The sequence below is a fragment of the Orycteropus afer genome, unplaced genomic scaffold, assembly GCF_000298275.1.
Source record: "Orycteropus afer afer isolate SDZICR_OR568_19922 unplaced genomic scaffold, OryAfe1.0 scaffold00431, whole genome shotgun sequence".
NCBI classification, from domain to species: domain Eukaryota; kingdom Metazoa; phylum Chordata; class Mammalia; order Tubulidentata; family Orycteropodidae; genus Orycteropus; species Orycteropus afer.
The window spans coordinates 1,927,428-1,943,361 of record NW_006922018.1 but is presented as its reverse complement, the minus strand read 5'-3'; positions in this window follow the sequence as shown (position 1 = coordinate 1,943,361).

Here is a 15,934-nt window from a genome sequence, read left to right as displayed (position 1 = left end):
CACAGCTGTTTGTTTCCTTCTGAGGTCAAAATACCACTGGCAACTGTATTAGTTGATAGACAACATGTAAGCAGCCCTTTTTATTATAGCAATTGTTGAACTTTTTGAACTGGTTCAAAGCCCTGCCTTGCACAACCATTTAAGCTCTAGTAGTGTGGTTATTTATTTATTTATTTATTTTTTAACTTTGTATTGTGATTTGGATGAAAGTTTTCAGAGCAAATTGGTTTTCTATTCAACAATTCATATGCATTTTCATTTGTGACATTGACCACAATCCCCACAGTGTAACAGCACTCTTCCCACTTTCTCCCTGTGTTTACCATTTCCTTTCATCCTTCTTTCCTGTCCCTTCCTACCTTCTTTGCTTTATCCCTGGGCAAATGCTTCTCTTTTGATCTCACAGTGTTGGTTGTTCTAAGGAGTGCATTCCTCCCTGTTATTTTTATTCACCTCATAGACCTGTCTATTGTTTGGCTGAAAGTTGAGCCACAGGGTCAACTTAGGTTCCAGGCTTGAAGGATGTGTAAGGACCATAGTCTCAGGGGTTCTGCCAGTAAGTCTATTTTTTTTTTTTTTTTATGATATTGAGTTTTGTTTCACATTTTTCTCCCATGCTATCCAAGACCTCCTATTATTATCTCTTTCAGAGTAGTGGTCAGTGGTCGCTGGGTACCATCTAGTTCCTCTGGTCTCAAGGTCATGGAGACTGGGGTTTATGTGGTCCATTAGTCTTTTGGACTAATTGTTCCCATGTGTCTTTGATTTTCTTCAATCTTCTTTGTTCCAGACAGGGAGAGACTAATAGTTGTACCTTAGGTTAGCCTGGGTTTTATCATCTATAAAATAACAATAATATTGTTGATCTCTTAGGGCTATTAAAAGGATTAACAGATGTAATAAATGGAGATTACTTTAAACATTTCCTAGCAGTAAGAACTCAATACACAGTAAAAAAAAAACAAAAAACCAAAACTCAGTGCTGTTGAGTTGGATCTGACTCATAGCAACCCCTCTTTGGGTTTCCGAGGTGGCATCACTACAGAAGTAGATTGCCCAACCTTCCTTCCAAGGAGTGGCTGGTGGGTTTGAACCTCCAGCCTTCTGGTTAGCAGTCAAATGCCTTAGGCACTATGCCACCAGAGCTCCCCAATACACAGTAGTAGTTGTTAATACAGGGAAATTTTGGGAAAAACTTGCATCAAAGAGACGTTAGTATAAATTAGTGACCCATAAAGAGATATAGCAGCTCAGAAAATAACACAACTGATCTGTAATCTGACTGTTCAGTTGAAGGGCTTCACACAACAGCAGAATCAAGGGAGAAAAGTGGAGCAACCAATTTATCCCAATTTGTTTGGGACTTTCCCAGTTTAAGAAGTACATAGGTTGTGGTGGTGCATTGGTTAAGCACTTGGCTACTTACCAAAAGGTCATTGGTTTAAACCCACTGGCCATTAGGCCAAAGAAACATATGGCAATTCTACTCTGTCCTATAGGATCACTAGGAGTCAGAAGTGACTTGATGGCTATGGGTTTTGGGTAGCAGAAAATGTTAAGCACTAGAGTACTAACCAAAATGCTAGTGGTTTAAACCCACCCAGGGGTTCCTCAGAAGAAAGGCCTGGTGATCTGCTTCTGTAAAGATCACAGCCACGGGAAACCCTATGGAGCAGTTGTACTCTGCACACATGGGGTCAACATGAGTCGGGCTTAATGGTAACTGGTTTTGTTTTCTGGTTTCCCAGTTTAACACCTCAGTCCCAAAACTAGGATGATTGGTCACCCTAGAGGCCAAATTAAATTTGGCAGGGAACTAGGATGATTGGTCACCCTAGAGGCCAAATTAAATTTGGCAGGGAATGATTATAAGGAAAATACCTCGTGGAATATTTGCTCATATGCTGACCCACTCTTACAGCCCAGACTTCTGGTGTAAGGGACCTAACAATGGATAATGGTTTTGGGTTTCATTCCTCATTAATGACTTTAATTGGACCTAGGGCTATCTGGCAGGGCAACTTCCACCTTGCATGCTGGGCAAATCCGCTCCCCACTGGGCCCAATCATTAGACAAATTTTTTTTGGGGTAGCAGGCAGACTGCTTTCTTTCCCTCTACTTCATGAAAATCCATTCAGAGTGCTCAGGTGATGCTGCAGACAGTCTGTAAATGCCCTGTTGTCTCTGGGGCAGGTTCAGTAGGATGATGTCTGAGTCTTCCTTTACCTTGATGTACCTCAGTAGTTTAATGGCTGTTCCAGCCCATCCATCCTCTTGGTCAGGGAGAGGCTAGTTTCAAGCCTTTTGGAGGTCAGTTAGTCTAAGGCATCCAGGCCAAGTGCTGCAGCTTGTGATTTCTGACTTGTCAGACATTTGGGGTGCACACACGATCTGACTCCACATGTGGGAACTACAGATCAGCACCACCAGAGCCCCCAAACCCCACTTTCTCCACAGAGCTAGTAGCAAGAGTGAAGGATTGAGATGAATATCAATATTTGGGATTTATTCAACATTCCTTTATTAATTAAAAGATGAACTTTAGAAATTGTAAACCTCATTTCAGTTTTTAAAATTTATACAAGCATACTATTTTTGCAATACTGTGGTGCAGTGAAATACTGATATGGCCCTTGTAGTCATAGTCTTTGTGACTCCCATAAAATGCTTGAGTGGGACTATGTGAAAAAGATGGTTGTGGCCCACCAAGGGGATTGGACACTTACTGCTAATGCACGTAAGGTGTATAGAACCTGTGATGGTCAACGTTATGTGTCAACTTGGCTGGATCATGATTTTCATGGGTTTGACAGTTACTTAATGATGTAGTCATCCTCCATTTTGTCATCTGATGTAACACCATTTTTGGTATTCTAAATCCTAACCTCTATGTTTATAGTTATGGTCCCATTTGAGAGTGGGTTTTCCCTTATATTAATGAGGCAGGATTAGGGTATCTTGAGTTACTGCCTTACTAGAAGGTGTGATACAAATCACCACCCTTACCCCAGTCACCACTTTTACCATCCTTACTCAAGTCACATCCTTTCACATCCTTGTACTACCTTGCTCTAGTAAGGAGTTTCTTTGAGGGTATGGTCTGCATCTGATATGTATACATATATATGGATGCTCTGGCAAAGTTCCCTTTCTTGCTCTGAATCCAGCATCTAGTTCATCATCATTAGACCTTTGGTTCTTGAGACACCAGCCTATCATCTGACCTGATTTGCCAGCTTCCACAGCCTTGTGAACCAGCAGCCCGTTGTCTGACCTGGTGATTTGGGTTTGTCAGTCCCTGTAACCATGTAAGTCAGGAGAAACCTCCAGCCTGACACCTGACCTATGGATTCAGGATTTCCCAGCTTCTTCAACCACATGACCTATTTCCTTGATATTTTGTGAGTTCTGTGAGATATTGCACTAAATTATGGAACCCAAAGATGAAAGGGAAAATACTAAGGGGAGAAGGAGTAGTTGATGTTAGAGATGATGGAGTGGTATAGCAGTTTGGAAAAATTGCAAAAGATCTCTTTAAAGTGTTTAGGAGCAAAGACATCACTTTGAAAACTAAGGTGTGCCTGACCCAAGCCATGGTATATTCAATTGCTTCATATGCATGTGAAAGCTGGACAAAGATTAAGAAGAGGGCAGAAAAATTGATGCATTTCAATTGTGGTATTAGCAAAGAATAATGAAAATACTATGGACTGCCAGAAGAACTAACACATCTGTCCTGGAAGAAGTGTAGCTGGAATGCTCCTTAGTAGTGAGAGGAGCCAGACTTCATCTGCTATACTCTGGTCATTTTGTCAGAAAAGATCAGTCCCTGGAGAAGGATATCATGCTTGGTAAAGTAGAGGGCCAGTGAAAAGGGGAAGACCCTCAACAGACAGATTGACACAGTGGGCTCAAGCATAGCAAGGATTGTGAGCATGGTGCAGAACCAGGCAGTGTTTCATTCTGTTGTACTCATATACAACTATGAGTTGGAGCCAGCTTGATGGCACCTAACAAGTGTCATGTATAAAAGAATGAATGTATTCCTAAAGATGTAGGGGCATGGGAACTCTCACATGCTTCTGGTGCAATTTAAAGGGCAATTAGACAGTGTCAGCCACATAGTCCAGCAATTCCTCTTCTAGGTATGAACCGTAGAACAGAGTTCTCAAAGTTGTAGGGATGTACCACCAATACTCTTTCAGGGGTCCATGAGGCCAAAAGTATTTTCATAACACTAATGTTGCTTTGCTTTTTCACTCTCGTTATCTCATGAGTGCGCAATGGGTTTTCTAGAGGCTAAATGGTATGAAATGTCACAACAGACTGAATGCAGAAGGAGATATGAAAATCTAGCTGTCTTTTAAGTCAGACATGAGAGATTTGCAAAACAATGGTACTCTTCTCTCCAATTTCCTTTTTGTTTTGGAAAAGAAAATACAGTTATTTATCTTATTGGTATTTTTCTTAAAATGTGTTAGCTTTATTATTGTTAATCATAAAATAATTAAATATTTAAAATATCTTTAGTTTTAGTTTCTAATATGGTAAAAATTAATAGATATAATTGACATAAACAAAACCTCTTTGGAGCCCTCAATAATATCTTATATTACTGAATAGTATAATATCTTATAAGATAAATATAAAATAATATATTATTAAGTAATATATAAAGGGTTCTTGAGACCAAGAGGTTGAGAACCTTTGTCCTAGAGAATCTTTCACAACTGTGCATAATATGTACAAAGATGTTTGTTTCAGCACAGTTTATTTTTCTTTTTATAAAATAATTTATTTTATGTTTTTGTTGAGATAATACACAGCAGAACACACACCAATTCAACAATTCAGTCAACAATTTTTGGTAGCAAGAAACTGGAAATGCCTGAATGATATCCTTATCACACTTGCATAAGTACTTTATCATATATTTATAAAATAACATACCATAAAGAGTCAAAATAAATGAACTTAAAATAGCTGCATATGAATCAAGAGTATAAATCTCAAGAACAATGTTGGAAGAATAAAAAGCAAGAATCAAAGAAACATGTTTAGTATTATTCCACTTATATAAAAAGTGAAAACATACAAAGCCATTTCATTTATAGTTTATGGATACATACAGGTATAATTATGAGATATAAATGGATAAAATAAAATGATGCTAACAATACCAAGTGCTGGTTAGACTATGCAGCAACTAGAACTCATGTTCATTGCTGACAGGATTTCAAAATTTTATAGAGACTCTGGAAAAGAGTTTGGCAGTCTTTTATAAAGTTAAACATATACCTAGAATATGATTCAGCCATTCTGTTGTTGTTGTTGTTATATGCCATCGAATTGAACCCTACTCATAGCGACCCCTCCTTGGGTTTCCAAGGCAGTATCACTACGGAAGTAGATTGCCCCATCTTCCTTCCGAGGAATGGCTGGTGGGTTTGAACTGCCAACCTTCTGGTTAGCAGTCAAGTGCCTTAGCCACTATGCTGCCAGAGCTCCCAACCATTCTATTCCTGGATATTTGTTCAGGAGAAATGAAAGGGCTGATGTTCACACAAAGACCTTTAAACAGTGGTATAACAACTTTATGCAGAATTGCCAAAATATAGTAACAACCTAATCTTCTTCAGCAGGTGAATGGATAAACAAATGGTGGTACTTCCATACAATAGAATAGAATACTACTCAGCAATAATAGTAACAATATAGGCAAACCTATCGATACATGCAAAAAAATGGGTGAATCTCAAAGAGATAGTGCTGAGTGAAGGAAGTCAATTTCAAAATGTCACATACTGTATGGTTCCATTCCTATAATGTTATTGAAAAGGTAGTATTTTAGTGGTGAAGAACATATATGAGTAGTTACCAGGAGCTAGAAGTGAGGAAAGGGTGTACTATCCTACAGGATAGTAGGAGATAGGTTTTTGGATTGATGGAATTCTTCTATATAATGATTGTGGTGGTGGTCATATGAATCTATACATGTGGCAAAATTCATAGAACTGCACACAAAAAGGAAAACAAAAGTCAATTTTACTATATAATTTTAAATTTTTTAATTTTTAATAAACTGTTTATTTAAAAATACAGACATACCTCGCTTTATTGCACTTTGCCTTATTGTGCTTTGCAGATTCTGTGTTTTTAATACATTAAAAGTTTGTGAAAACCCTGCATGGACCAAAGTCTATCAGTACCATTTTTCCGACAGCATGTGCTCACTTCATTCCTCTGAGTCACATTTTGGTAATTCTCACAATATTTCAAACTTTTTCATAATGTTGTTGCACACTTAACAGAGTACAGTGTAAACATAACTTTTTTTCCTAAATAAAGTCTGAAATTTAATTAATAGTAATATACAAATGTTGGCTTCTTAGTTTTGACAAATGTACAATGGTATTTGTAGGGTATTGTAATTAAGGTCATGTACAAACAATTACTTTTAGAAGGATCAGCACAAGATCCCTGTGAGGAGGAGGTTTAAGATGTCCCCAATGTCTGAATTTTCCAAACTGCTGTACCACTCCAACATATCTAACACCAACTACTTTTCCCCTCAGTACTCTCTCTCCCATTTTAGAGTTTCATAGCTTGCTGCAGCATCAGTTGTGGAGGCTAGCGAATCCCAAATCTATGGGTCAGGCATCAGTCTAGAGGATTCTCCTCAAAGAGTGTAAACAACTTTTATATGCCCTGGGAAACCAAACTGTTCACATGGCTTACTTTTTTGCAATGTTTGCTTTAATGCAGTGATCTGGAACTGAGCCCACAATATCTCTGAGGTATGCCTGTAGTTTTCAGTTTACAGAAAAGTTTCCAAGATAGCACAAAGAGTTCTCAAATAACCCATACTCAGTTTTCCCTATGCTAACATTTACATTAGTATATAGTACATTTGCCACAACTAATGAATCAATATTGATATACTGTTATTAACTAAAATCCATACTTTATTCAGAGTCTCTTAGCTTTTACCTAACATCCTTCTTCTTCTATTCCAGGATTCCATTGAGAACACCACAGTGTATTTCCTTGTCCTGTATACTTAGGCTCTTCTAGACTTGTCTTGTTTTTAATGATTTAATGATTTCCTAGTTGCTCATACTTTCCTTGTTTTTAATGATTTTGATAGATTTAAGAAGTACTCTTCAGGTATTTTGTAGAATATCCCTCAACTGAGGTTTATCTGACGTTTTTCTCATGATTAGACTGGAGTTATAGGATATAGAGAGGAAGACTAGAGGTCAAATGACATTTTCATCATATCATATCAACATGACATCACTGTAATCTGTTATGATTTATTACTTATAACTTTGATCACCCAGCTGAGATAGTGTTAATCAGGTTTCTCCACCTGTGTGTATATATATGTATACACACATATCTATAAAGATTTCTATGTTGTTGTTATGTGCCATGGAGTGGGACCCGACTCATAGCAACCCCTCCTTGGGTTTCCGAGGAGGTATCACTACGGAAATAGATTTCCCTATCCTTCCTACTGAGGAGTGGCTGGTGGGTTTGAGCTGCCAACCTTCTGGTTAGCAGTCAAGTGCCTTAGGCACTATGCTACCAGAGCTGCCTTTATTAGGCTAAACTGGTGTCCATATTGATGTCTCCCGCTCTAATTCATTTCCACGGGAATCTTGCTAGCCTTCATCCCTTGTACCAGTGAGAAACCTGGCTCCCACCATCTGCTATTCATTCACTTAGTTGTTCCATGTCAGTATTTTTGTATAGAGATTTCAAATTTGTTAACCCACAACCCCATGGTGAATGGCTAAATGTGCTCAGCGGCTAACCAAGAGGTTGGCAGTTGGAACCCACCAGCAGCTCCATGGGAGAAAAGACCTGGTGATCCGCTTCCATGAAGATTGTAGCCTTGGAAACCATATGGAGAAGTTCTACTCTGTCATATAGGGTTTTTGGAGTTAACTCACTGGCACACAACAACCCCCATGGGAAGCAACTTTATCAGCTAGAATATGGTGCTTATATACAGTTCCTTTTCCAAAGTCACTTAGGTCTGTGTCTTTTCCCTTCACCCCTATCAGTGAGGTTGTTTCATGCATTTGTAATACAGTTAGACTCTTTCGTCATAGTCTGCATTCTATCATGGGATCACCTGACCTCCTCAATGATGACCTTTCATCTGTATACATTAAAGTTCACTTTTTGTGCTGTAAAGTTTTATGGTTCTGATAAGTTAGTAATGTCATTTGTCCACAATTACAGCATCAGATGGATAACATCATGAACAATGGGAATTCCAAAATACTTAATTTGCTCATGCAGAACATTTACCTAGACCAGGAGGCAGTCATTTGAACAGAACAAGCGGATAATGTGTGGTTCAAAATCAGGAAAAGTGTGTATCAAACTTGTATCCTTTCACCATACTTATTCAATCTGTATGCTGAACATATAGTCCAAGAAGTTGGACTATAAGAAGAAGAACATAGCATCAGGATCGGAAGAAGACTCATTAACAACCTTTGATATGCAGATCACATAAGTTTGCTTGATGAAAATAAAGAAGACTTGAAGCACTTACTGATGGTCAAAGACTACAGACTGCAGTATAGGTTACACTGAAACATAAAGAAAACAAAAATCCTCACAACTGGACCAATAAACAATGTCTGATAAATGAGAAAATATTGAAATTGTCAAAGATTTCATTTCACTTGGCTCCACAACCAACATCCATGGAAAGAGTAATCAAGAAATTAAACAATATATTGTATTGGGCAAATCTGTTGCAAAAGACCTCCTTAAAAAGTTAAAAAGCAAAGTTACCACTTTGAGGAATAAGGTGCACCTGACCCACCCCATAGTATTTTCAATTGCCTTATATGCATGCTACAGTTGGGCAATGAATAAGGAAGACCAAAGAAGAATTGATGCCTTTGAATTACAGTGTTGGTGAAGAATATTGAATATACCATGGACTGCAAGAAGAATGAATAAATCTGTTTTGGAAGAAGTGTAACCACAATGTTCCTTAGAAGTGAGGAGGCAAGACTTAGTCTCACATACTTTGGACACATAATCAGGAGCGAGAAGGATGTCATGCTTGATAAAAGGGAGGGTCAATGAAAAAGAGGAAGGCCCTCAATGAAATGGATTGACACAGTGGCTGCAATAATGGGCTCAAACATAGCAACGATTGTGAGGATGGTGCAGGAGCAAGCAGTGTTTTGTTCTGTTGTGTGTGGGATGGCTATGAGTTGGAACTGACTTGATGGCCCCTAATAAAAACAACATAGCAGCATACAGAATAGTACCACAACTCTAAAAAATGGCCTGTTTCTCACCTATTCAACCTTCCTCAAATCTCAAGCAACCATTTGTTCATTATGTTTGGAATTTCTATAGTTTTTCCTATTGTGGAATGTCATATAAATGAAACCTTTCAGGCTGGCTTCTTTCACTATCTTTTACTATCTTTGTTGCTCATTCATTTTTATAGGTGAATAGAATTTCATTGAATGGATGTATCACAATTTGTTTATCCATTCAGTCACTGAAGAACATCTTGGTTGATTCTAGTTTTTTATTTATATGTAAGGCTACTGTAAACATTCTTAATCGGATTTTGTGTGGACATATTTTTTAAATGCATTTTATTGAATATAATTTATGTATGGTGAAATACACAAAACTAAAGTAACATGGGTCAATGCATTTTTTTTTGCAGTGTTCCCTTCTCTCCTCTCCCACCCCTCATAACCAACAAAGAAAGTTTCCATGTATAAACCTTTCCTTGACGCTTTACAATAATAAACTAATACTATATTTGTCCTTTGACTTATTTCACTTAGCATAATGTCCTCCAAGTTCATCCATGTTATGCGATGTTTTGAATATTCTACACTATTCTTTAGTGTTGCATAGTATTCCATCATGTGTACATACCATAGTTTAGTTATCCATTCTTCTGTTGACAGGCATGTAGGTTGTTTCCATCTTTTGGCTAATGTAAATAGTGCTATGATGAACATGAGTGTGCATATATCTGCTTTTGTCCTGGCTCTCACATCTTCAGAATATATACCTAGTAATGGGATTGCTGGGTCAAAAGGTATTTCTAATTCCAGCTTTTTAAGGAATCTCCATACTGTTTTCCACAGTGGTTGTATCATTTTACAGTCCCACCAGCAGTGTATGAGAGTCCTAATCTCTCCACATCCTCACCAGCATTTGTTATTTTCTGTCTTATTGAACTTTGCCATTAGTGGTGGGGTGAGATGGTATCTCATTATTGTTTTGATTTGCATCTCTCTGATGGCTAATGATCATGAGCATTTCTTCATGTATTTGCTAGCCACCTGAATAGCCTCTTTGGTGAAGTGTCTATTCATGTCTTCTGCCCACTTTTTAATTGGATTCTTAATCTTTTTCTTGTTGAAGTGTTGAAGTTTTCTATAAATTTGAGAGGTAAGTCTCTTGCCAGATATGTAATTATCAATAGGTATGAATTTGTTGCTATCATTTTGTTATGTGCTTTTTTGTGGTATTGATTTATTTGTTCCATTTAATTTTCTGGGCTGAGCTCATTTTGTTTATGAATTGTGTTATCACTTCCTTTGTTCTATTGTTTTAGTATTTGTTAAATATTTGTGCTGGTCCTCTTTTTCATTTTGACATGAAGTTTTATTATTTTTCTTTGAGGTTACCCTGTGATTGATCATTTTCTTCCCAAGTTTAGAACAGTCTATTCTATCTTGCAGTCGTCTTGACTTCCCTTCCATTTGGAAATTCTGTAGCTACACAGAAGTTTTTCCTTCATTGTGGTTTGTAGTTGTCCTCATTTGTCAATTGATGTTTCTGGTTCCCTGTTTACAATCTTGTAGGCTTATTTACTTTGGATACTTCTACAATGGGTTGGTTTCTGGGTTATATCATGTTCTGGTTACCTAGTGCCATTCTGACAAGAATATACCACAAAGGGATCGCCTTAACAAACAGGAGTTTATTCTCTCATAGTTTGAAGGCTTAAGTCCAACTTCAAAGTGCCAGGCTTTAGAGGCTGGGTGAAAGCCCCTTGACCTTGTGCTTCAGCTCTGCCTCTTGCTTTCTGCCCACTGAAGCTAGAGACATTTCTTCACTCAGGCAGCTACTGGCTGCTGAGGCTAACAAGCCCAAGGTCAACAAATAAAATGGCACAGTCCCGATGTTACCAAACCACATGGCAGGCCATTAACTCAAGTCCATTGTAAGTCCCAAGGTCAGCAGAGCATGGCAGGCTGCTGAACAATGACACGGCTACATGCAGGATCCAAACGTGGCATAAGCTAGAGACCATTCCCCAAGACTTCTGTTTATATACAGGAAGCAGACCATATTCCCTAGTTGCTCACAGTAGATTCCACCATGGAGTTGATTAGCAGTTTCATCATGGAGAATACTACATCCAGCTGCCCAGCCATTAAACCAGGCCCAGCCAAGTTGACACACAATCTGAACTACCACATATCATCATGTGTGTTAGTGATCAGATGTTGTTTGCTATTGTTGGTTCTTTGTCCAAAGGACTCCCTTTAGCACCTCTTGTAAGGTTGGTCTGGTTTTAACAAATTCTCTTAATTTCTGCTTATCTAGAAATCTCCCAATTTCACCATCACGTTTAGGGACAATTTTGCTGGGTATATAATTCTTGGTTAGAAATTTTTCTCTTTCAGGGTTTTATGTATACCATCCCATTGTCTTCCTGCCTGCATGATTTCTGCCAGGAAATCTGAGCTTAGTCTTATTGGTTGTCCCTTGTAGGTAACTTGTCGTTTTTCTCATGCTGCTTTCAGGATTCTTTCTTTGTCTTTGGTTTTGGTGAGTTTGATGATGATATGTCTTGGTAATTTTCTTTTGGGGTCTATCCTGTTTGGGGTTTGTTCAACTTCCTGAATGGATGGATATATTCTCATCTTTCACCATATCAGCCAGAATTCTCCTTGGAAGTGAGAATGGCCAGGCTTCATCTCACCTACTTTGGTAATGTTGTGAGAAGAGACCATTCTCTGGAGAAGGATGTCATGCTTGGTAAAGTGGAGGGTCAATGAAGGAGAAGGCCCTCAAGATGGACAGACATAGTGGCTGTGCAGCAATGGGCTCAGGTATAGTAGGGGTAGTGAGGCTGGCATGGGACTAGGCAGTGTTTCATTGTGTTGTACATAATAAGGTTGCTATGAGTCAGAGACAACTTGATGGCACATAACAATAGGACAAAGTAGAACTGTCCCATAGGGTTTCTGTAATAGTTGGAGCTGTGTGTCAATTTGGCTGGATCACAATTTTGTGTGGTTTAAGCTGTTGTGATGTGGTTATTCCCATGATGGGATCAGATGATTATGTTTTGAGCAGCCAATCTGTTGAAAGGGAGTTTCCCTAAGGGTGTGGCCTGCTTCCAGTATATCTATGGACATTCAGGGAAAAGAGACATTCTTCTGTGGATTGGGATTCTGTTGTGCTGCCTACAAATGTCTGTGAGTGAGCAATCCACCATTCAGCCTGGAGATCTTGGTTTTGTCATTCGTTGGAGTCAACAGCCGGTGTACTGCCTGCCAGCCTTGAGCTCCTCAGCCCCTGCTGCTGCAAGAGTTGGGAAAAGCCTCCAGCTTGTCATTTGATCCAGGAACTTTGGAATTGCCAGCTTCTATAAGTGTGTGAGCCATTTTCCTAAGATAAATTTCTCTATATATACATATATAAGCTTTACTGGTTTTGTTTCTCTAGAGAACCCAGTCTAACACAGTTCCCAATGCTACAAATCTTTATTGAAGCAGACCGCCTCATCTTTCTCCCAGGGAGTGCTTGATGGGTTTAAACTGCCAACCTTTTGGTTAGCAGCCCAAAGGTTAAACCATAACACCACCAGAGATTCCCTTTTCTTCCTCTCCAGAGGCATCTTTTACCTTGATTTGTTGTTTGCCATTCATATGCATACTTACATATACATGCCAAACAAACAAACAAACTCACTGCTGTTGAGTTGGATCTGACTCATAGTAACTCTTTCTTGGGTTTCTGAGGCAGTATCTCTATGGAAGTAGATTGCCCAGTCTTCCTTCCAAGGAGTAGCTGGTGGGTTTGAAATGCCTGCCTTCTGGTTAGCAGTCAAATGCCTTATGCACTGTGCCACCAGAGCTCCCATGGAAGAAAGGCCTAAAGATCTGCTTCTGAAAGATCACAACCAAGAAAACCCTGTCAATTCTCCTCTGATACACACGGGATCACCAAGAATCGGATTCAACTTGACAGTCATGGATTTTAAGTTCCTGGGTGGCACAAAGGAGCTCTGGTGGCATAGTGCCTAGGGCATTTGACTGCTAACCAGAAGGCTGGTGGTTCAAACCCACCAGCTACTGCTCGGAAGGAAGACTGGGCAATCTACTTCCATAGAGATACCACCTTAGAAACCCAAGGAGGGGTCGCTATGAGTCGGAATCGACTAGAGGGCAGTGAGTTTGATTTTTTTTTTTTTTTTAGTTTGATGTAATTTGTAGCTATAAATATCCTGTGTTTATTATCTTTCAAGTCATAGGTTTCACTGGGTCTTCTGGAGGCTGTAGGTGAGAATCAATTTCTTTTTCAATTTCTAGTCTACTCATGGAGGAGTCTTGGTGGTACAGTGGTTAAGTACTCAACTGCTAAAGATGTAGCAGTCTTCTTCTGTAAAGATTATGTGTTAGATTGGATTCTCTAGAGAAACAAAACCAGTAAAGCTTATATATGTATGTATATAGAGAGAAATTTATCTCAGGAAAATGGCTCACACACTTATAGAAGCTGGCAAGTCCAAAGTTCCTGGATCAAACATCAAGCTGGAGGCTTTCTCGTGTCAAGCTGGAGACTTTTCCTGACTCTTGCAGCAGCAGGGGCTGAGGAGCTCAAGGCTGGCAAGCAGTACACACCGGCTGTTGATTCCAATGAATCATGAATCCAAGATCTCCAGGCTGAATGGTGAATTGTTCACTCATAGACAGTTGTAGGGAGCACAACAGAATCTTGATCCACAGCAGAATGTCTCTTTACCCAGAATGTCCATAGATATACTGGAAGCAGGCCACACCCTTAGGGAAACTCCCTTTCAACAGATTGGTTGCTCAAAACATAATCATCTCAAAAAATAATCATTGTTGAAATAACCACATCACAACAGCTTAAACCACACAGAATTGTGGTCCAGCCAAGTTGACACACAGCTCCAACTATCACAGATTACAACCTTGGAAACTCTGTGGGGGCAATTCTACTCTGTACTATAGGGTCACTATGGCACAAAGAGTTTGCACTCAATTACTAAGCTAAAGGTTGGTGGTTTGAATCCATGCAGCAGTGGTGTAGAAGAAAGGCCTGACAATCTGTTTCCATAAAGATTACAGCCAAGAAAACCCTATGGAGTAGTTCTACGCTGTAACACACGAGATCACCGAGATCACCGTGAATTGGAATTGACTGGATGCGAATAGGCATTTTTGTTTCTTAGCTGCAGAAAACCTTGGTTCAGTTTGAGGACACCAGGATTCCTCTATCTTTTATGGTGAGTCAGGGCCTTTCCAGGTATTTCCAGGCAGTTGCACAGGTATTCCAGTCCCATCCCATACTGTCCCCCCAGTGCATGGAAGGAGAATGAATGGCCCTACCAGTGGCATCCTTTGCTGCTAAGGGTGGCAGAGGCAGTATCTGTCTAATCGTTGAATCTCTGTAAATACCAGGATTAGAGGAGTTTTCAGAGTCGAGTTGAGTGGCAGCTGAGTTGGTGATGTGGAAAAGGAGACTCAAACCAGTCTTCAAAATGAAGTGAGGAACAATGAGATACCATTTCACCCCTGAAAAAACGGCACTGATTAAAAAAAAAAAAAAAGAATCAGAAAACAACAAATGCTAGTAAGGTTGTGGGGAGATTAGAATCCTTACCAACTGCTTGTAGGATGTTAAAATGGTACAACCACTATCAAAAATGGTACGATGCTTCCTCAAAACTTAAAAATAGAAATACCTTACAATCTAGCAATCCCATTACTAGGAATGTACCCTAGTGATCTTATACTACAGAAATGATCAGACATATAACACCTGTGTTCATTGCAGCACTATTCACAATAGCAAAAATATAAAAACAACCTAAGTGCCTATCAGTGGATGAATGGATAAACAAAAATATGGTACATCCATACAATGGAATAATGACAAATGAATAATGATGAGTTCTCAAAATACATTATAATGTGGATGAAACTAGTAAGCATTATGCTAAGTGAAATATGTCAATCACAAAAGGACAAATATTATATGATCTATTATAAAAAGAAAAGAATAGGTACATACACTGAAACTAACGTTCAGTGGTAGTTACCAGGCACAGGTTGGGGGTGGGGATCACTATCTAGATAGTAGACACTTGTTATTTTGGGGGATGGGAAATACAACACCAAATTTGGGTAAAGTATGCACAGCTTGACCAAGGTAAATGATATCACTAAGAAATATGCATGAAAAAAAGGCATTTGGGGCAAATGTTAGGACAGATACAATAGTACAACAACAACTAAATAATAGGAATGTAGACACATTTGTATGTATGCTTTCAAGTGTATTTTGTTGTTGTTGTTGTTATGTAGGTATGTATATATGTGTATATGTTGTTGTTATTGGTGTGTGCCGTCAAGTCGGACCCAACTCATAGAGACCCCTCCTTGGATTTCCGAGGCAATATCACTACGGAAGTAGATTGCCCAACCTTCCTTCCGAGGAGTGCCTGGTTGGTTTGAATGCCAGCTTTCTGGTTAGCAGTCAAGTGCCTTAGACACTACGCTGCCAAAGTTCCCGTATTTATTTGTTGTTGTTGTTATTTGCCATCGAGTCGGCCCCAACTCATAGCGACCCCTCCTTGGGTTTCCGAGGCAGTATCACTAC